A 22,438-nucleotide genomic window follows, 5' to 3' on the forward strand; every position below is an offset into this window, starting at 1 on the left:
GCAGTACAGGTTAGGATACCAACAATTCGGATGCTTCCTAATCTCACAGCAAATTTAAGTACAACTTTCACTCTGTCTGTCTCTCTGCCCTGCCACAAATGAGGAATTGGCTTCATACTTCATTAGTCTAAAACCACACCCGCCTTTCTGTTCCCATTTGAAATCTCCTTTGGACCTCTTGCAGCTGGACACAGCATGGGAATACATTAAGTCTCCAAAAGCCTCTCAAAACAGATAGTATTGTAAGTAAACACCAGAAGCTAAGCCCAAACCAAATGATACGATTCAAAGATGGAAAGATGACGCTCAGATTCTCAGAGCTTAAATTTACCTAAGAGATTTTGACGCCCAAATCACACTAGGAATTTGATGTTCAGCTCTCCTTCACTCTCTGTCTCAGTACCTGATGCTCTTTTTCTTCAGTAAAATCCTATCAGGAAATAAGATTTTTTTTTTGAAGTACAAGCAGTTAATGATCTCTTTTCAGGTATGAGCCACAGCCCGAAAACCAAGATCAACGACTGTTTTTCTGTTCATGGGGTCTCAATAGTTCCCTAAGAGCTCGTGTTTACCACTTTTTAGAATCAATCTGGAGTACTAGAAAGAAAGAAAATCTGTCCTAGAACAGCAGTGACATGCCATTTCATTAAAACAAACTCTGTTTGCTTTCCTCCATTTCTCCAAATGAGGCTTCTTGACATTTATCTACTACGATGAAATAAACTCTCTTCTGCCAGCAAGAAAGAGGCCCCAGTTATGGCTTCAGACACAATTTAGAGCCTTGAAGAACATACAGTTCCAGCTAAATTAGCTGGTAACACAGCTTGTCTGGATGTCATGGGGAGTATGAACAAATGATATTAAAAATGTGCTGTGGTTACATCCAGGATTTCTAGAGGAAGGATAGCCTGACTGAAGATATTTGGCATGTGGGAAACCTAGACAAGGACTAAAAAATTCTCAAAATCTCACTTGGCAAAATCTCCGGGCAGGAGAAGAGGAAACACCCAGGAAAACCTGACTAGTGATAACCCTGTCAATATTCTGTTAGCAATGGTCCAAATACTACAGTAATACAACAGTTTGAACAATTTCTGTAGCAATATCACATGTTTTTCCTAAGGGCCTTATGGCATTTCTAGAGTACCTAATCTACCCTGCAAGCAAACCAGCACCCATGGAACATATTACATTCCACAGCCTATCTCAAATAGCCAGTTTAGCTGCCTTTAGTGTGGAAAACACTCATTGAAAAAATGGTATGGCCAGGCCCCAAACTAAGGAAAAAAAAAAAATGTTTCAGTCCAGAACAAAATACGGTCAATTTACATATCGAGGAGTTTTGAGTTTGTCTTTAAATAAATGCCATTCCAACATGCTCACCACAGGATTTGATAAACAAATTTGAGTTCTCTTCATCTGGTGCCCCACCAGGAATGATAATGTACAACAGGCTACAAGATGCCCATTTTGTCTTCTGTGTAAATCCACTGCCTTCAGTGGTCCTGGTCAGGAACTATGGACTAGAGCAATATGAGTCACTGATCCTTGTGCAAGTACGAATAATCCTTTTGAAAACTGATCTCCGCCCAGTAGAACACCTAGGGTATGCAACAGTTGCATGATCATTTTCCCAGTGTTGCCCAGGGAAGTTCACCATATCTGCATTTTTAAGCAGAGAATAGAAACACTTCCACAAGTCTATTAAGATTCCTGCAAAGATGGGAACGGGGAAGAGGAGGAAAGAAAAGAAAGAAGTCTGTCTCATTTGACACTCATTTGACAGGAAATAATACTGTATTACATAATCTATTAAATGTTCCAAGCTTTATTTCACATTAAAGCTCAATAACGATGGTTTTATGTGTGTGTATGTTTTTGTAAAAACCTGTGTAGCTGTTCTGGCAGATCTGCACTGATCCATTGCCTTAATTTTTTTTCCCCAGTGGTTCAAATCTCTGACATCAACACTAGTGCTCTAGTACAATGATACTAGACTAAAATAGTTTAATTTGAAGTGCTAAGCTCTAAATTGTTTTCCCTGTGGTTTGAGAGTGAAAATTTGGCACATAAAACAGGCCATAAGATCATCCAAATTAAACTTCATCCAAACAATTGAACCCACTCCTTTAAACACAGTAAGCAAATTTATATCCAAGCATTTGGATTTACACTGTCTTGGATTATCTGCTAGCATATATAGAACGTGATAAAACAGGTGATTACTCAATCACTGGCATAAAACGGACCTAAAATAAGTATGAGCCAATATAAATTGGCAAGTTCTGCATGATCCAGAGGTTCCCTTCAATGTGTAGATTTGAGCTTCAGATTTGTGAAAAAGTTGTTTTCTTTTAGTCTTGGGCATTCACAGATTACTTCCACTGCATAGTAAACTGCTTTTCATGATATTTTAATAGCACTGTGGTACTACAAATACATGCGTAACTAGTATCATTTTGCCAGGATGCATTTAAGGAGTATGCTGAAATACGTATTTCGGTGGCAAATGGTGACAAGAATATAACAGCCACGTACGTTGGGGGTGCTTTCTTTTGAGATTTAATGGGTCACTTCTTAAATATGCATGAAATAGTAAAGCTCTATTGAATTCAGTGCAAGGAGAATAAGCTACATTGGATGAGGGTCTCACTACATCTTTATAAATCACTGAGGGAATTTTTTAATGCTCTGGATCTGATCTAGACATTCACTTGGTGTAAACATCTGGAAGATACTAGTATTTTATGTTGGTATGAGAGGAGCTTCCAGCTATCTCTTTCAAGGTTTCTGAAAGTTTTAAGGCTTTTAAAAACTGACATCCTTCCCATCTTGTTAGCCTCTGCCTCCTACCTATCTCTCTCTTACTATTTTCAGGAAGTGGGAAGCTCAATTGGTTGGGATGGAATTTCCTTTCAGTTCTTCCCTGCCAGGCACAAGGCTGGGAACAGAATAAAAGCTCAGGCTCAGCAACTGCTGTCTTTTGTTTCCATTGTTGAGCAGAGCAGGATGCTGAAGAGTTCAAAATGAGGCTTTCAGCTCTTGTCACAAATCTTCTCAGGCTGTGGGACTGTTTTCCCTGACAAGTTTTACATCGGTTTAAGCACTGACATCATATTACTTGTCTCCCTTGGAACAGGCTGAGGTTCCACACAGCACCATCTTCCACTCCTTCCCTTTAACCTCTGGAATCAGCATTTGCTGCAGCCCTTTCCAGTTCTGTTCTATGGCACCCTCAGTGGTTGTCAGTGTTAAGCCATAGTCTTCAATCCCCACCTTGCAGATAATGTCTGCCTTATGGGACCTTCTGAGATTACTCCTTCCACATGACATTCTACAGTTAAAGCCCAGGCCAGCTGAGGAGAGAAGAGCGGTGGCTTGCAGTGAGTTACACACTCAGCATTGTTGCCCAAAGGCCAGCGCAGTTAAAGGGGCACAGGCGGAACTGCATCTGTGCTGAGCAGTAGCCAGAGAGAGTGAGCCTTTTAAGCAGGTCTTTAACTTGAAGGAGCTCAACTGAAAGGCATCCTGTCTCTGGATGCAGCCATCGCCTGTTGCCTGCTGCAAGACATTAGCATACACACGCGTGGTCCTGTTACACAATCTGATGTATGACACCTCATAGGATAGGACCCAGAAATGCTTGAGCTGTCTGCCTTTTCTCCAAGGGGCTCTATGCACACAGATGCTAGCATACCTCCATGAAGCTCCCTCTAAGAAGTCTGTGGCAATGCTGCACACAGCAACTGCCTGTGATTTTCTCTTGGTTCTCCCCTCTAGTTGCAGAAGAATTTGCGCAAAGCTAGTTTGTTCCTTCCAGCGTGGACCATGTTCTCTGTGCAGGTGCACCACCGTGATTATAACTGGAGTAACTCCAATGACTCCTGTTTACTCAGGTTACTGCAAGTTGGCCCTGAGATGAAGCACAGCTCTTGCTGCCTCCTCCTCCTAACATAATCTTTAAGGATATAAATTATGACTGTGTCCACTGTGACTACTGCACTAGAGGGTAATCAGGTTTAGCACAGTAATATGGGCAACTTAAAGTCATGGGTTCTTATGCCTGTTACCAGTCTAGCTGCAAAGGTCTGACCCAGGTTCTGTTTACCTCTGGTGTAAATCTAGACTAATTCTATGTGCTCAGTGGAATTAAGGTTGTATAAAGCTGAATGAGAAGAGAAACAGCATGTAGGTATTGAAGGCAGTGGACAGATGTCCCCTTCAGGATTTTGCTATTTCAGTAGTAGGGGATATCACCTCCAGCTTTTTATCAATCACCTGCAACAATGCAGCAAACTCGAGCGCAGAAAAAGGAGTCTTTCTGCTACCTAAGAGAGATATTCTATCATTACACTTCAATGCTATGTGAGGAACAGAGGTCTGTTCATAGCTTGAAAATAGGACTTGGAGGCAAAACTAGTCCTCTCTGGCACATTTTCTTTGCACGGCTTTGAGGAAATCATTTCACCTCAGGCTTTATTTTCCCCTTCTGTTAACTTAGATTATTGACACCATTTTGGCATTTACCAATACTTGTGAGTGTTCCTTAATTAACAGTGAGGAAATGAGGAATCATAGAATCATTTAGGTTGGAAAGGAACTTTAAGATCATCAAGTCCAACCATTAACCTAACACTGCCAAGTCCACCACTAAACCATGTCCCTAAGCACTGCATCTACACATCCTTTAAATACCTCCAGGGATGGTGACTCCACCACTTCCCTGGGCAGCCTGCTCCAATGCTTGACAACCCTTTCAGTGAAGAAATTTTTCCTAATATCCATTCTAAACCTCCCTTGGTGCAACTTGAGGCCATTTCCTCCTTTTATACCGCTTGTTACTTGGGAGAAGAGACTGACACCCCCCTCACTACAATCTCCTTTCAAGAACTATCTATTTACACCAGTGTATTAACCAGTGGCATATACAGAGTTAATTTTTTTGTGTGCATTCTGTTGTGAATTATATCAGAGTGAGGATTTATTCCACTCTGTAGATATTTAATTCTCTTTGACATGGGCCCTGTAACTTAGTTCTGTACCACAGTAAAGATAATGGCTTAGTCTGCAATTGATTTACACAGAGACGCTTCTGAGAATGGTCAGTGTCTTACAAAAACCCTGATGCGATAAAACTGTAACACAAGGTATCCACTCAGTAAAATTCAAGCCAAATATAGTTTCTGCCTTTCTGAAATATTTTGAGGGGAAGGAAAGAAGCGGAGGACTATCATACCAAGAGCCCTTACCTTCCGTGTTTTTATAAAACCTGTGGGTCACTGCAGTTGTGTTTCACCTGTACAGCTGCATCTGAAGGCCTGTAAGGCTGGAGAGATTAAATGCATTGCAATTGTAAGAGCAGAAAGACACCTAAAGACAGCATGACCTGGATTCCATCTTTCAGTTCCTAGAAAACCCTGAATTTTGGCAATGACATTACATAATATAAGTTAGGAGTATCATTTTCCTAACCTGAAATATTTACACAACGCATAGCATTAATGTAGTTATATCACTACTCATTTTACTCATAAGGGTAGAGCTTATTCCTTTTACCAAAAAGGATTCAACTCCTATTACAGAAGCACCATTTAGAGGCCCTTCTGTTTTGCACTAAAACCCAAGACAGTCAATTCAACTACTCTCACAACTCCAACACCAGAAGTCATGCCTGGATTTACCTCTGCTGACACAGTCACCATGAACACGATACCTTAATTACAGCAGGTTGCCACATACCTAGAAAGTTTAAAGTTAGTCTGTCCTGCAGGCAGAATTCTACAATGTCCCTACAGCAAACTACTCTCTTCATGGCATTTTTACAGAAATCCCTACTGTACTTCCCTTAATCAGAAAACGCTTGGCAGCTTCCTACAATCTCTAGTCATGTAGAATATAAAAATACATGATTTAGATGCTTTGGCCTAGAAGCAAAAGCTTCTTAGCTCCCCTCCCAAAGGCAAAAAAAAATTAATCAGACACCAAAACATGCAAGGCCCAACCCCACAAGGTGCTGAGCACATTCTGAAACATGCTGAAATATCCAACCTGTTCTACTCAAGACAACACATTTGTCCCTCCTCTTTTTAACATTACTATTTACTTAGCTGTATGATGATAGCACAAGAGAAACTCAGTCATGGGCCAGAACTCCATTTGTGTTAGTGCTAAACAAACAGCACTGTGACCTCAACACTGCCAAATTTTGCCTCAGAAATGCTATCATACACAATGTGAAGAGCAGAGTCATTCACCCAGATGCTAAGCATGGTGTGTGTAGGGCCAGTAAAAGGTATCCACCACTGTCACAGATATGGAAGGTCATGCAAATTCTACTCTGGGCACAACCATTGCAGCTAAGATGCTTCTCTTGCCTTTCACTTCTCCGAGCAACTTGGCACAGCAGCATCGTTTTCCATTGGCTTTGGTAGGGCCCACCAATAAATGACAGTAGCAGTTGCTAGGAGGCTCGGCTCACCCTGAAGTTCAGGATAACTGAGCAGAACTTCTCATCAGGCACATTTAACATTCTTTCCAGGCCAGCTCAGTTCACTGGAGGTAGCATCCTACAAACTACTGCAGTATCCTTATGCTCAGAACTTTCAGTTATTTCCAGTACTGAAGAGGCCACTTCCTCCTTGACCAGATGATGGAAAGTTCTGCATTCTTGCACACTGAGCAGATAAATATCTGCTTGCATGGTACCTTCTGGATTTCTGAAAAGTGTCTGGTTTGCAAATGGCATAGCCCATTTCACAAGTGCCACTGGCACACAAGGTCCCGATGCTGTCTTCGAAAGAACAGTCCCCAGACTAAGTCATTATGCCAGTCTGTGTCAACTGGATCCTGCAGTGAGACCCAAAAGGGCAAAAGCACATGCTGCAGCTTTTCCATATTAGATCTTTATTTTTCAAAAGCAATGCTCTGAACTTAAGAGCTAAGCAGCCAGTCTGGTACTCGCAGGAAAAAATTTATTCCTTGCTTATTCAATGAAGCATGGAACAGAAATGTTGTATCTTGCATGGTCCTTAATCAGAGAAAGTTTGCAGTGGAAGAACGCCCTCACTGGCTTTTTTGTCTTTATACTTTTTACTCCTGCAATACACTCTTTCTCTCAGAACTGCTTTATGCTTTGGAGTGAAGCATAACAATGCAACATGTTTAGCACCCCCAAAGTGTGCCATATGCCACTACACATAAAATGGTATAACTTTTTTAGGTAGGAAAGCCACAGTCTGCCGGCTTCGAGGCTACACTGTTCATGCTGTAGCTGGTATGTGGATAGAAGACCCACATGTCTGAAGCTGCTAACTAGACACCTCTCCCCAGCCCCAAACTCACAACAAAGCTTTAAAAAAAACCCTGGCGAGACAAGGCGAATCTTAGTTTCTACCATCTTTGACCTACTTACGACATGGTCAGAAGAGCCTTTACATCACTGAGTGTATCACCTGACACAGTCTCATCAAGGTAGAGAACCTGAGAGGGGCTTAAACCAGCCCTCACATCAGACCTTCTTTAAACATTGAAATAACCCATTTCCAGATCCGGACTTGCAACTAGACTACTGGGCTCAAGCAAAACATTATTTCTAAGCATCACTCTCCTTCCCCAAGTAGTCTCAGAAAGACATTGTAAGTAAGAGCATAAAGCTGCCATTGAAGAATTGACTTCAATCAGGTATTACTACAGCAAGCAACTGCTAGGGATTTATCAAGGCATCCAGGGTTTACTAGTAAGCCCTTCATCTTTTTTTTTTTTAAGGGTCAAATCACTGTGGACAAGACAATGACAACTAAGTACTTACAGTACTGTGTCATTTTGCATTTTACAACATATTTTACAATATGTGAGAGACTAATTATGAAAACAGTGAGGTCACTAGCTTTGTCAGACTCAAAAACCCTGCAAGTTTAGAATAAGCCAGTTGAACCCCAGGCAGAACTGCCCTCCTCATCGTTACACACATCAGCACCTTAAGGACGGTAAAGTTTTCCAGGAGAGGCAGAAGCCAGACTGCCAGTTTCATTGGCTATAATACATCACATCACTGGAGTATTGTCATTCCCCAGGAAACAACAGAATCATTTATTCACTCCTCACTAACAAGCCATGACTCTGCCTGACATCAACATGCTGTGAGCCATGTCCTAGACAGGTGGGTGGCTACCACTGCTTTGGTGACTGAAGCTCTCTTTCATCCGCACATTTGCCACAGATGGATGGGTAAGCCAAAGTAAAAATAACATAAGGAGAGACATGCCACATTGCCAGGCAGCATTAGCAAAAGGGCATGGACAACCAATGCTGTCCCTAGGAATTGTGAGGCTGAGGCAACTCAACAGCAGAAGTTAGCTGTCCCAAAATACTCTTCTTTGCTGGGACAAGTTATGTATTGACACCACGAGCCCCTCCGCTCCCATGCCAACTCTGCTTATTTGTGTGATAACACAAATCCTCACATACTAGTGCATACATATATCATCAATGTTTTTTTCTCCAGTGTCTTTCATGAATGAGGAGCTTAATGGAGGGAGACCAGAGTCCTCGTCCCTACAAAGTCCTCATCTAATGAAAATTTCCTAATCTTGGCTGCCTTCTCTCTTTCTCATTCTAGTGGAGCTGTTCCTGATTTACTCCACTGCAGCATGTAAGCAAGAAGAATCAAGCCTGCTGTTCAAGTCAGAAGGAGGAAGCCTGGTCTCCCACAATGCATAATCTCCTCACTTCAGCCAGGGCAGAGAGGGGGAGGATCAAGGCTTACGGACAGAAGAATGTTGCCACTTATCCCATCTTCTATTGGGCAGGTTTGTTTTCAGAGTTGCTGTGACTGGGGATGGTGCAGGGCCATATTCAGGGCTAACAAGAAGGCTCATTCCATGAATAAAGAATGACCTGAGATAAGCAAACCAGCAGTAGAATAAAAAGCCCAGGATCACTCCACAACCTCTAAGGACAAAACTGTGTCTTTGTTATGCTAGAGGTGAATCCAGTTGCATCAGAATTCATCAGTCCCAGGAGAGAAGCATTGAGATAAGAATGCAGTGAATCCACAGTGGACAGTGTTCCTGGTAGGGGTGATCTCTCCTTACACTGTATCTATTACTCCCCAGCTAGCCACAGGGAGGGAAGGAGTGACTTCTTCCATTTTCAAATTCAACACTGTCCTGATAGCCCCTGTTGTTACCACCTCCATACCCGAGTGCCTTGGTTGCTATGAAAAAGGTATATGCTTATCAACAGGTAATGAGTAGTCATTGAATTCAATGAACACTGGAAGAGCATGAGCTTAAGCAGTTGGATTGATCTTTGCAGGGCAGGGGACTGTCTTACAGTTTAAATTCTTTAAGGTCAAAGTGACTAGGCAATTGGGTAAAACCTTGCAAAAATGTGTGAGTTCTGAAAATAACTGTGGAACTGTTCATTTCTCCTCCCCTTATTTGCCAGAGTATACTAAATTGGAATTACTACCCCGATATCGAGTTATTTTTTGGTATCCATCTAAACCTTCCTGGGTATGATGTGATTTGACCCAAATAGGAGACAGGCTCAAGAGGAAAGCCATGCAAAGAACAAGAACATGCAAAACTGTGTGGCTGTTCTTGCTTGCTCTGATAAATATAATGGTTGGAGATAGGGTAGCTTCTCTGAAAATATGACTGGATTTACCATGCTATCAGATGTTTGCTAAAGAGAAATACGCTCTTATTCAATGGTGTTGTAATAAAGCACGTAAATTAACACAGTGTTTTGGAACTATGCAGATTTGTATCAGCCGAACATTTGGCCTGTGGCCCACATAACAAGCAGGGATAGGGGAAAGCTGTGCATTGTAAGTAGCCCATGGGATCAGCATCTCCCTTTCCCAACACACATGCTATTTTTACCTTTCCTTTTTGGCTTCCTTCCCAACTGGAAAAGCAAAATTGAGACACTAATGAAAACAATGAGACACAATATATTGATTCAAAGATTCCAAGTGTTCCTAGCCCATTTGCATCTTCCATGTTCTTTTTGGTCATCAAAATGCCTTTGAAATAAGGAGGAGCTTAAAGGCATGAGGAAAGGTCTCAGGCATGAGGAAAGAGACCATGTGAGATACATAAAATAGAAAGATGGGTCTGCAAGACAGGGACACTTGGAAAGCCATACTGTAAGAGTGCAAAACCTCTTTCCTTGGCAAAAAGATACATACTGTTAATTTCCTCATCGGTTACTGCCATCACACACAAGGCAACATAGTTCCTCTCATTTCTCCAGTTCCAGTGTAAAACTGGCCCCTTTTTTTTTTTTTTCTTCCTTCGCTTTCAGGGCTCAGACTGGCAAAGTGCATGTTAAGGTTAGAGGCCTTGACAAACTGTGGAGCAACTGGAAAGTTCTCCTAGGTTATAGTATCATTTACCGATAGATCTTTAACTCAACTGATGACCCTATTACTGTCCATGAAGTCAAACTCCTCTGCTTACAGGTTTGTTAAGAGCAGTCTTCTAACGGACACACTCCCTTGGCCTTTAGGGAGGGAGCATAAAACCCACATACACTTTCACATGTTTTCAGGAGACTAAGACTCTGGGTGGTTGCCAACACAGCTGAGAAAAGGATAGATGGATGTTATTCCTCTGCAGAATAGACACAATACAGCAGCCTTTCTCCTCCATCCCCTTTGAAGTACATGACAACGCAGAGGAGACAATGAAAAAGATGGAAATTTGATGTGAACGCACCTAGGAGTAATCAAGAAAAGATCCTCCTCTGCAATTTGACCAGAAAAGCACACCATTTTTGAAGGAAGGAACTGCCATCTAAAAGGAAGTTCATTCAGAGTAAGGGAGGTCACAAACATGCAGCGTATGGTGTATCCTACACCTCTTCCTTATACAGACACTCATGGGGTTAAGAGAGATGATACAGTTGATCCAATCTAAAGGTACAGTGTGGCTGAGATGGAGGGCCAAGTCCCCTGTTACCATCCTCACTCCCACTGTTTGTGTTGCGCCAGCTCCAGGTTCATCAGAACACTTCATGAGCTAATTCAATCATTCAACCCAGCAGAAATCCAGTCCAAGTGAAAAAGAAATGGATTTGCTCTCTTCTGGGCTAGTTAGCCGCGTCAGCCCAGAATAGAATCTGAAAAGCCCAGGAGCCAATGGAAGGAGAAGGAAAGAACTGGGCAGCACTCAGAGCAGCAACCAGGAAAGGAAGAAGACCACTTCTGCTGGGCAGCAGCGAGTGGCTGGTCTGGTTTTTAGCATGCAGTGAGACTACGCTTGAATGGAGTCAGTTCCTCAGTCTCACTCTGCACAAAGCATGCTGATTAATTAGCGCACATCAAATTTGTATCATACCTCATTGCCCAGTAACTTCCAACAGCTGACACAGCTCTCACCACACTGGCAAAGCTTCATAAACCAATAGGGTGACAGGGATGATTGCCATCAGGGAAGCTGTCCCTGCCTTGAAAAAAAATATAATCAGAGACATCTTCCTTCCAGAAAGGTGGTGGGATGCAACTGCTATATTCTCTGACAGCTACCCACTGGGGTGGAAAATGTTTTCTCTGTGGGAATGCTGCTTTTGGCAAGGTGTCAGAGAACAATGCTGTCACCAGCCCTGGCCACACTCATGTTTTCCATCTCTCTTTCTATATTTTTTTCTCACATAGTTACTTGCATCCTTTATCTGGCTGCAGCAGGAGCCATTTATCTCCTGTGGTACACTGCTTCCCAGCGCGAGTCTGCCTCTGCCTCTCCCTCTCCCCTCCCACTTTTCCTCTCTTCAACAGCTTGAAAACCATACCTTAATTTCTATAAAGTAACCGAAGGCCTTGTTCTCTGCCATCAAGAGTCTGAAGGGCTTGCTGCGACAGATGCTGGACAGTCCTGATACTGGAAACCTCTGTAATGCTGCCAGCCAAAATTCTGCTTGTGAAGAGACTAAGACTGTATCTCTACCACCGCTCTCCACTGCCACCGCCAAAAGAGCAGTGAGAATAAAGCAGGATCCTCAGGGTATCAGTACTGAAAGCAACAAAGGAGTAAAGAGAAGTGAGAACAGAAGCTAAAATGAAGCACTGAAGAGCAGGCGGTAGGATGAGTAACGGGGGGGTGTGATGTGTGGTGTTGTATACGCACCTGGAGTTTTGGTACACATGGGTCTATCCCATCTATGCTCCACTTACTCTTAAATTGGGGTGTGAGAATAAATTTAGTGTTGCCCACAGGTGCTTAACTGCTTCTCATACTGTGCCCTTTCTGCTTGGCAAGGAAGCGCTATCTCTAGTTAAATGCTGAAGGCAAAGCTGTCTGTGATTTTTCTGCACAGACTAACAGGTCAGTCTGTGTTGCCTCCCTCTGGTGAGGAAACTCCTCAGAGTATTTTTGAATCATTGTTTTCCTGCCATTGCTGGAGCAGAGCCGAAGCACGCTGGCTGACCTCAAAGAGAACTCAGTTCAGGGCTCCTACTTCTACAACATTAATGACTGAGTTTTGCAGATATGGACATTTCACCTTAGCAAACAGTGGCGTGACAAGGACTGGCAAATGGAGGAGCTCAGAGAGGAGCCGGCACGTACCTGATTTCCACATCATCTGCTGTCTTCCTGCAAACAGATGACCTTCAAGCACAGCCAGGTGGCAAGCACACAGGAACACTTGAAAGTTTCAGAGCAAAAAACGTGGCAGGCTTTTTATCCCAGCAGGCGTCTGTTCATCCTCCGGCTGACTCTCCATTTCCCAGTGACCTGCAAAATGCCTTCTTTTGGAGAAGGCTCCCATAGAAAGGCTTACCACATGAGTGTTTATTGTTTAAGAGTTTAAGTCCAGAGAAAGTATGTCACAAATTCTGTCCTTTCTGGCAATCTCTAAACATCTCTAATATTTAAACGGAGCGTCTGCATGGGTGTGCACTTCATACTGATGAGCAAGAGGTTACTGCTGTGCGAGGGCAGTTTGCTCATGAGCCTGCCAATTTTTGTAGCAAGTCTGCATTGGATCTGCAATAGAAGAACATTATTGTTTATATTCCTCCAACAAAGCAAACATGCACTCTTCAAATTATGCCAGTCCTTCCTCCGCTTATCCTAGTCCTTACTGCAATTTATATGCCAAAATCATTGCTATTTCTCCCCCTGGCATTCCAGCTGGGAGTGCTCTGGGAAGGTACAGAATCGATTTTCCCTGCAAGAAGTAGGTCACGTGGCAGTATCTTCACTTCCACCCATTTGTTCTTTGCCAAGCCCCATCCTAATACCCTCTTGTCCTCTGCTGATTCTGATGGGGTTGGCCTTTTTCCAGTCTGTACTGGGAAACTGGCTAAAAAAAGAAAATCAACCAGCTTCTGCTTGTTGCCAGATGCTGTGCTTTGTAAAGATGGCTTGGGTGAGATCCTGCTGGCCAAGTCAGTAGGAGATTTGCCAGTGATGTACGGGATGCTGCATCAGGCTTTTCCTGCAATAAGCAGTCTTGGCATTTATTACAGAAAGCACCTTGTCATACTAACAACCACCACCACCAGGACTTGGTTCCAAAGGAGTCTGAAATGCGCTGTACAGACTGGACATAGAGGACCAATAGATAAAGGGTGGGAAATATTTCTTTCTTACTCATTTTTAAGACAGCAGTTTTCTTCTTTTTCCTGCTGGGCCAGATGCTTCTAAAACTACAGGCATAACCGCTTAATGCGGTAGCCCAAGTCGCTTCAACCATTTTGTCAGAGACATCCTCCTTGCGCTAGTCACCTTCATCCCTCTTCTGCCTCAGTTATCCTATTTGCAGAATACAGCTAATAACAACCCCTCAGGTAAAGCATCTTCTGTTGACTGTCTTGCCAAATATGGCAGTCAGCTCTTTTGGTGACAGACTATTTTTTACCCCATGAATTACTGGGCGGCATCCGGCATAACTGGGAGCTCTCAGTACTCCTATAATAGAAGAAGTACTTGTAACACTGGCACCAATCATAAGGCAGCATGCCATCCTAACCACCAGCTTAACCCATCAGCTCTCAGCACATTCACAGGTTTAGGCTTGGAATCTTGATGACTATAACCAACTGCCAGGATGCATGTCCTGCTGTTAGGACATGACATTTTGCCAGCCTACATTGCTTCTTTCCCCCTGCTCTGACAGGTTCCAAGCTACCAGAGTTTAAGCAGCAACCTGCAAGATGGCTCAAGCCTTCCACTGGGAGACCATTTCCTATGCTAGCAAGCGGTGCTTGGCATCTTCCACGGCTCACTCCTGCTTGCTGTCATTTGTATTCCAAAATTAATCCTCTAACCAAGGAGGAGATGAAGTTAGAGAACAAGATTCAAAGTTCTAGGTTGCTGCCAACAAGACAGGTTGGATTAATCAGCATATGTCTTTAAAACATACTATAATGACTGCCAGTGTCAAAGCGGAGCTGAAATACACCATTTGTGAAAGTACTGGATTAAGTAGGCAGCTTCACAGCATCAGGCAAAGCAGAGGGAATGACCGCATCACTGAAATGCACATGTCCACTTGAACTCTGACTCAAAAAGATGCGTAAGCCTGTGTCCAAATTTGCATCTGATTGGCTTTGTTCTTAAAAACAGATACTCCTGAGTGGTTTGCTGTACTTCAGCGTGACACAAGAAACATAGACATGCAGTGCCAAAGCAAGCACAAACCACATCAATGCACATGCAAAAGACCAGAGGCTTTGCACTTACTGTGTGAAACTTGATTACTACCAGAAGGCAAGTGCACATGCAAAAAGATTGCTAGTGCCCTCAATGTGATTTGCCTGTGTGTTGCATGCTGATCAACACAGCACGTTGCAGTCATAATTCCAGAGCCCTTAAAATCAATTGCGCACTACGATGCAGCGTATCAGCTGCATACGGTAAGTGCTTCGCTGTTGGATTTCCTTACTTCAGGTTCGTTCCCCTTTGGATGTAATTTCTAAGTTTGTTCTATTTTATGAACTGTTTTAGTTCCCCGAGTCTCTTTTCATTCACATTAGCAGACCAGTCAGAGCAGGGACTAGCAATTGGGCTCCGGTCTTCCCTCTGCCACTGACTTTCCAGCAATCCAGCAACTGGGCAATTTGTTGAATCTCTGGGACTACTGAGACTTAAAGGCCCTTTACACTCTTCTGCCAAAACTGGGGTGACAGGAAGTGGATGTGACTTCAGTTTGCTGTAAGGCTTCTTTAAAAAGCCAGGATCATATAAAGAAAGAAGTAGGTTCCTACTCCACAGTAGCTCAGATATGTTATTGGATTCTGTGAAGTGATCTTCCTGGACAGCACTGTTGATGACTTTTACATTTGGAACGACAAATAAGCATTGCAGAAAAGAAGCTGATATATCAGAGGACCTTCCACATTCCAGCCTTTGGAATTTACTCCTCTGCAGGGAAGCCTGGGATCATGCCTATCATCTCCCACTAGCCAGCATCTGAAAACAGATGCCTGTCTGTTTAATCCCATCAGCCAGAGGAGGTATCCCTCCAAAGCTGGTGGGGCTGTACCTGGATGAAACTGGTGTAAGAAGAGTAGAGGAGTGCAGCCCACTGATTGTGGAGTTGTTCTGCTCAGTTGAGGAAGGGGATAGGCTCCCTTTCTTGTCACAATCATCTGGCAACTTGCTAAGTTTCAGCTGACCTTTCCATTCTTTGTTAACTGTCACCATCCTTCCTCCCCTTAAGAGACACTGAAAATGAAATACCATTTTTCCTTGCTTTTTTCAATAGCTTGCCTTTTCTCTCCCCTTCTTTCACCAATAGCTTTTATTAATCCTCTCCATACCTTTTTCTCTATTACCTTATATAATCTTTCTCTTGCTGCACTAGTCATCGCTTTTCCCACTATGGTCTTGCCATTCAGGACAACAGGAGGACTGCCTTTCATGCAACTTCTTCCAGTAGTGTTTTAACATCAAGTTCCCAGACAGAGGATCTGGGGGAGTGAGAAGGTGGGAGAGCTTGGAAGGCAGGAAAAGAAACCTAAATTCCATCACGTGAGTGTGATGAAAGAAACAGAACCACATGGCAAATCTGGTCACCATTCACTACATCTTACAGTCTCTGACAGGAGCGTGCATGTGTCTCTATGTGGCCGGTACCGTTTGCCCATAACATCCATGGGTATGCCCATGTGCATTTGTGAGCTGAAGCACGAGCTGGGGAATCCTCACCTGAAATAAGTTCTTTCTAGACTTGTCTTAAGTCATACTCATTTCAGACCTTGAGAAAACACAACCTACTAAAATGAACTAATCTAAAAGCAAAGTAATCCACTGGAATTTATGCAACAAGGATTTAAAGAGGTGCCTTAGGTGCAGGAAGACTTTGGATAGTTTAAGTAACAAACTGATTCTAAAATGGGATAAGTTGAGCGCACATGAACAATTGCTGCTCAGATGAAGTATTACAGTCTGATGGCATGTGAAATTACAAGATTTTGGCAACTAAATGAGCATAAACATTCTAAATATTAAAAATCAGTTATGTTCTTAGTGACTTACCTTGGTCATTAGTTCTAATGTGCAAAGCTTATTTGAAAACAGCTGAAGATAACAATCACTTTGTGTGGGCTCATAGTCAAGAGTCCTCAGTTGTTTAACATAACTGACAGGCAACTTTACCGTGTCATCCTTTCCTGGCACTGGGAATTATCACAACACTGAAATGACGATGGCAGAAAGCAACAGAGTGCATGCACAAGGCATGTGCCTGCAGATACATGTGCAATCACATACATCCACAGGCAGCGAAAGGAGCAACCCTTCCCCGATTTGTGCACGGTCTTTCAGCTCCTTCAGCCCCGTTGACTCACCACAACAAGGACTAACAGTCTCTGTTACACTTCAGGGTGCCAAGCCCTGTAAAGGGTAACATTTAAGAGACAGCAGTCGCTGCCATAGCTGCAGAATTTGTTGTCTCAATACTGATCTTGGATAACACTGAGGCCTGGTCATCCTCAGCAAATCACTATCTGATCGTGTGTCTGACAGCATTCCATGGGCAGTTCCAATTCTTTCCAGGTCAGAGTTCTAGCTTTTCATGGCAGAAGGCAACCTGATACTCTGGCCTAGCTCCAGCTTACACAGGACTGCCAACCGAGAGGAAGGCCTCAGCGATGGGACATTTTTCGTCAGCACCTGTCTCAAAGTGCTCTGTTACAGAAGAAGTGGAAAAAATCTACAGTCACTTCACCGAAACCAGTTCCTTAATCACATTTCCTCCTTAGCACCTGCTTCATCATGCACAGCATCTTACAATGTGTCTTATTATTAGCCATTATTTTCCACAGCACTTAGCTTACCCAGTCTGGGGGCCAGAGGTGACGCCACTGGAAATTCTGGGACTGGGGCAGAGGTGGGCAAAAGGGAAAAGTAACCATGAGTCTTACCAGGCTCTGGTGCACTGTGAGAGTGACCCAGGCCAAGGGCCTCATAAGCAAACCCCTGGGAGGGAGGATGAAAACTTGCTACTGTAGTAATTGACCTTTGGATTTTGCATTTGAAAGGAGCAGGGTTGCCCACTATGGGAAGGTGGCAGCTCCATGGTTAGCAACCTGACATCCCATCAGGCTGGGACACGGCTGCATGCATCCATGGCTGGGAAGCTTCCCCTCAGGAGTTGCCAAAAGACATGCAAAACTCCAACTAAAATGGCCAGTGCTTTGTTCTCAAGTCAGCTAATTGCAGTCTGCTTTTGTCTTCATTCTAAGAAACACCTTTGCCAGGCATCTGGAGAGTTTCAGGAATGTCAAGAGACCAGTAGCATGCTGTTCTTGCTCATGCCTCGGGTGTAATCTACTGCTGGGTACCCCATTATCTCACTCTGCATTCCCCAACACTTCATAAACTACTCCAGCTTCCATTACGGAATTCTTCAGGGCTCTTTGACCATTTATCAGGCCAGGGCTTGATAGTGGCTTTCCTGTCTGATAATGCTGGTTGATGAGCTCTTCAAGCATCCTTCACAAACCCTCCAACACATTCCTGTGTACCACATAAAATTCCCACCGTTTGGATAGTGGCCTGACCAGTATGTTGGCTTGTCTCTTTTCCTGAGTGGGGTTCCCTTTTTCCTGGATGCTCTGCTTTTCTGGCTTGTTATTCTTCCTAGCCTGCTACGACCTGTCCCTCACTTCCTTGTTCTACAGCAAACTGATTTCATTACATCTCCTTTGGGAGGGAGATCGTGAGTGTTAAAACATGCTCACAGCCTATGGCAAACCTGTACAAATTTGATACAGTCCCCAAAAGAGAGCAATCAGCTCTCTTCCTTCAACAGGAAAATTTTAGCCATTGGCTGCTGTGGTGTTTCGGCCTGTGTAACATAGGTGACATGGTTAATGCTCATTAAATCACTGACTGTACCAGTAATTGGCAATAGAGTCAGACATTTACCAAGGGCAGCTACGTAATGTTTGCAGTGAGATTTCTGAAAGGTTGGGAAAGACTTCTACCAAAGACAGAACCCAGACCTTGCATATTTGCATTAAACATAATGGAAGGAATGAGCTGCAGCTCCTAATCAAGGCAAACATGCATATGCTATGCTGGTAATTTAAAAGATAACAGGGCAATTCCAGTCTCAGCTATAATACTAGGGTAAATGTAGTGTTATTCTATCAATTCCTCCAGTTACTTGAGATTTACAGTTGTGCCTCTAAAATCAGAATGCAGGCCTTGGTCTTGATTTTGAAGTTTACACATACTAAGTACTGGATTTATTAGGATGTTTTCCCAGCCAACTTCTGCTGACAGCAATGGCAGTTAGGTGTCTTTTCTTTGGTTTCGGGGTTTTGGTTTGTTTGGTTGGTCGGTCTGGTTTTTTTTAAAATATCTGACTGTAAGTTAAACCAGAGCTCCAACGTTCTGTCATGAGAAAGGACAGAGAAACTGAGTGGGTGAGTGGAATATTGGGAAGGGCATGCTATAAGTACATAAGAAGGAATGTTAACAGGGAAACTAAAAATAAATGGGGGCTACAGATGAATCCTGATGTAACTGCTTTGACCTCAATGGAGTCATATTTTGTTTCCACTGAGCCATTGCTTCCAACTCTGGCTTCATATGTGATCCTTCATAAATAGCTAAACATGCTCTAATTCGCTAGTTTTGTTCTCCCTTTATTGCTGTTCAGGTACTTCTGAGCAAAAATGAAGCTATCTCAGCTGCTTATATATTTGCAGTCACAGAACTAGTGGGGACCATGCAGGGAGACTACGTTTCAGCTATAGCAAGCCACTGTGATAACAAGGATACCAGAGCATCACTTGGACATATAAACTTTGGCACTGAAAACATGTAAAACCTTATGGCAGATATTAAACTTAAAGGCCACTTCAGTATATTCCCAGAAACCAGTTGTTCAAACAATAAAAGGGGGGCAGTGGTGAGATACAATCTCAAGCTGATTACCCTCTCAAATTCTTAAACTGTATTACTATTGAAGTAAAACAATGCTAAGGACTTCTGATGATACACCTATCTATTTAATGCAAACCCGTTACAAGAACGAGCCTGAGTTTCCTGTTACTTAAGGCAGTACAAATGCACTGATACTACACTAGCATTCCTTGTTTCGGCTCTCACATGCAATAATTATGTCCAGACCCTTCACAAAGTTCTGCTTCTCCAACATTGAACTCCATTTCTCTGCTTAACTGTGTTGTTTAAACACAGACAAAATAAAGGACTGACTCTCACTGAAGACAGTGGTATTTGGATGAATCGTAAGACCTTGACTTTAGTGTAGTTCAAGCATAAATAAAGAAGTGGGAGCTAATCTCTAGCCAGCACCAACTGTCCTAGACCGTCTGAAGTTACTGAAACTAAAAATATTTACATTCAGTGCAGAGTTGCTCCCCCAGCCATCTGTAGAATAACAGGATATAGCAAGTCGATGATATAAGGACACAGGTAACTCAGAGAGCTTCCACATCAGTGCTTTGGTCACAGTACCATAAATACCGGACACTTCACAGATTATGATCTGGAACATGGTGGGGCAATCGGTGCCCAGGTGGCCTTTATCCAGCTACTGGGAATGCTGGCTGGTTAACCGACAGACCAAACTAAGCAGGAAGTTATTTTGGGGGTGGCAGGAGGGAGGGTGCATTTGTATAGACAGAAAGACAACATGCCATGGCCACTGCATACCCATCATTCATTGTGCCTTGAGTTACCTGGCTGGGCACAGAGTTTGGTCCTCTATGATGGCTGGCATTCAAAAGCTGAGGTTTGTGTAACACTGGATGCTGATTTATCCGGGAGTGCACAGAATTCAACATTGAAAAATGGAAGCAACTAGAAACTGTCTCACTCCTCCTCAGGCAACTATTTGAATAGCAGTTTCCATGCTTTTACCAACTATTTGAACAGCTTCACACTAGCGAGTAATCACACTTTGCCTAAGCATAATGGTTCCCCCTGAAGGCCATCAGGGTGGTTTAAACTTGTGACCTTCAGCACTGCCATGAGCTTTGCACAGGAGTGAAAAAAAACCCCACCCAAACAATTCTATAAAAGAGGATTGTTATCCTCTCATACAGGCCAATAAATGAGTAAAAAAGGAAGGTGTTCTTTATCTAGGCTTACAAGAACATTCACAAAAAGAGGGAGAGAAAAGCATTCTCTTCTCATTTGTGTTTTGCTTTAACAAAAACCTTTGATCCCAACTGCTGCTAAGCATTTCTTAGGCATTACCCAAGTGCTAGTGCAAGCAACTGAAAGGCACTAGTCTAGAAGCACTGGACAGGCTAGCTGGACCCTGGTGAGGCATTAATACCAGAGCAATGAACACTGAGATGCGGAGAATGGCAGCGTGCTCACCAATGACCTTGCTTTGACTCATTTTATATAGAGCCAAACTAATCCCTGATTCCTTAAATACATATACCTCTTCCGGTGAGTAGATCACTAAGTTCTTTAAGAAAGCCAAGCTTTTTATCCACATTTTACAGACAGGACAGAAACAGAGGCATTTTCTGAAGTGATCTGCCTACAGCACCACTGGTTAAGCTGCTGTATAAGAACGCATCTTTGTACAGTTCCCATTTAGTCCTCTAGCATCAGCCCTGAGCTTTGCCTCCATGCTGCTTCAGCATATGCCCTGACAGCTATGAAAGGAGGAAACAGGGGGAGTGCACCTATCCGTCTGTCTCTTTCTCGCTGCACTAAGATATGTCCCTCAGCTAAGAAATATATAAGACTTCCCCAATGGAATTAAACTAATACAACTTCCTCATCCTTCAGCCTAAATTTAGAGAAAATATGGGGACTTTCCATACACTTCTGGTTTTAAACTTTCCCATGAACATCAACATCAAACCTTTCCAGAAATTCCTCCCCCCACCCCCACCCTATATTTAGAAAGGTGGGGTTTTCTTCCATAATCTGCAGGATTGTGGAACTGGCAGTTCCTTTACCTGTATCCTGTACGGTTTGGAACAGCTTGGGAGCTTTGCTCTAAATTAGCATTGCAAGTAATAACCAAAAGAGTTGAGATGCAGAGAATAGCAGACATTTGACAACTGTTATCCTGAAATCAGTGGAATATACAATGCCTTTTTTCCAGCCCTGCTACTGTATTCCCAATGAGCTCCTTACAATGTAGACCTGCACTGGGCTGCCCACACGAACAGTAGGCAGTCATATGTGGCGGTCAGCAGTATGCCTTCTACATGGTAGCTTGTAAGCAGAGGTGAGCTCACTGTTCTGTTACAAGCAAACCAGAAGCTACATGAATGTGATTAACCAGCAGTACCTAGTACCAGTAGTTCAGACCTGAAGCTTACCCTTCCCCAGAGTATATGCAGAGTAAACTAGGCTCTCCTCTAAAATACCTGGACCTATCTTCACAGATGCGCTAAGTAAGATTCAGCAGGCTCGCAGGCAAATAGTCTGGCTTGCACCACTAAGAAACACGCAACTTTGTTCTGAAGGTTTTTAGCAGTCAACAGAAATAGCACTTAGGAAAGGTCAGCAACTCATCTTTCTGGACCCAACAACAATAACAGGGCCAGCAAGGTTGTTCAGTGATGACAGCCACAGTGAATTATAACCTGCAGGGGCTGTGTGACAGCAGGAGCAAATAAAATGCGGTAATATGAGTAGCAGCTTGGACATAGCACTTTTTATGGCAAAGGGGTATTATTTTCACCAAATACAAACATACAAACAAACAGCCAAGAAGGGGGTGGGGAGGGGGGTGGGAAATGGACACACGATGCTATTAGCGGCACAATGATTCTGCATTTTTACAAAGCAGCAATCTTTGTAACAAGATGCCCACTGCAACTTAGAACCACAGTATTGCTGTGCATGCATTTGTCAATGATCAGTGAGAAACACTGAGGTCAGAAGGCCAGTGATTAGAAGGGTTCACTTTGAATGGATGTACCTAAGCAAAGAGATTCTGGTAAACAAGTAATTAATCCAGTCTCTTAACCCCCACT

Source organism: Accipiter gentilis, chromosome 6 (assembly GCF_929443795.1).
Source record: "Accipiter gentilis chromosome 6, bAccGen1.1, whole genome shotgun sequence".
Classification (NCBI taxonomy): Eukaryota; Metazoa; Chordata; class Aves; order Accipitriformes; family Accipitridae; genus Astur; species Astur gentilis.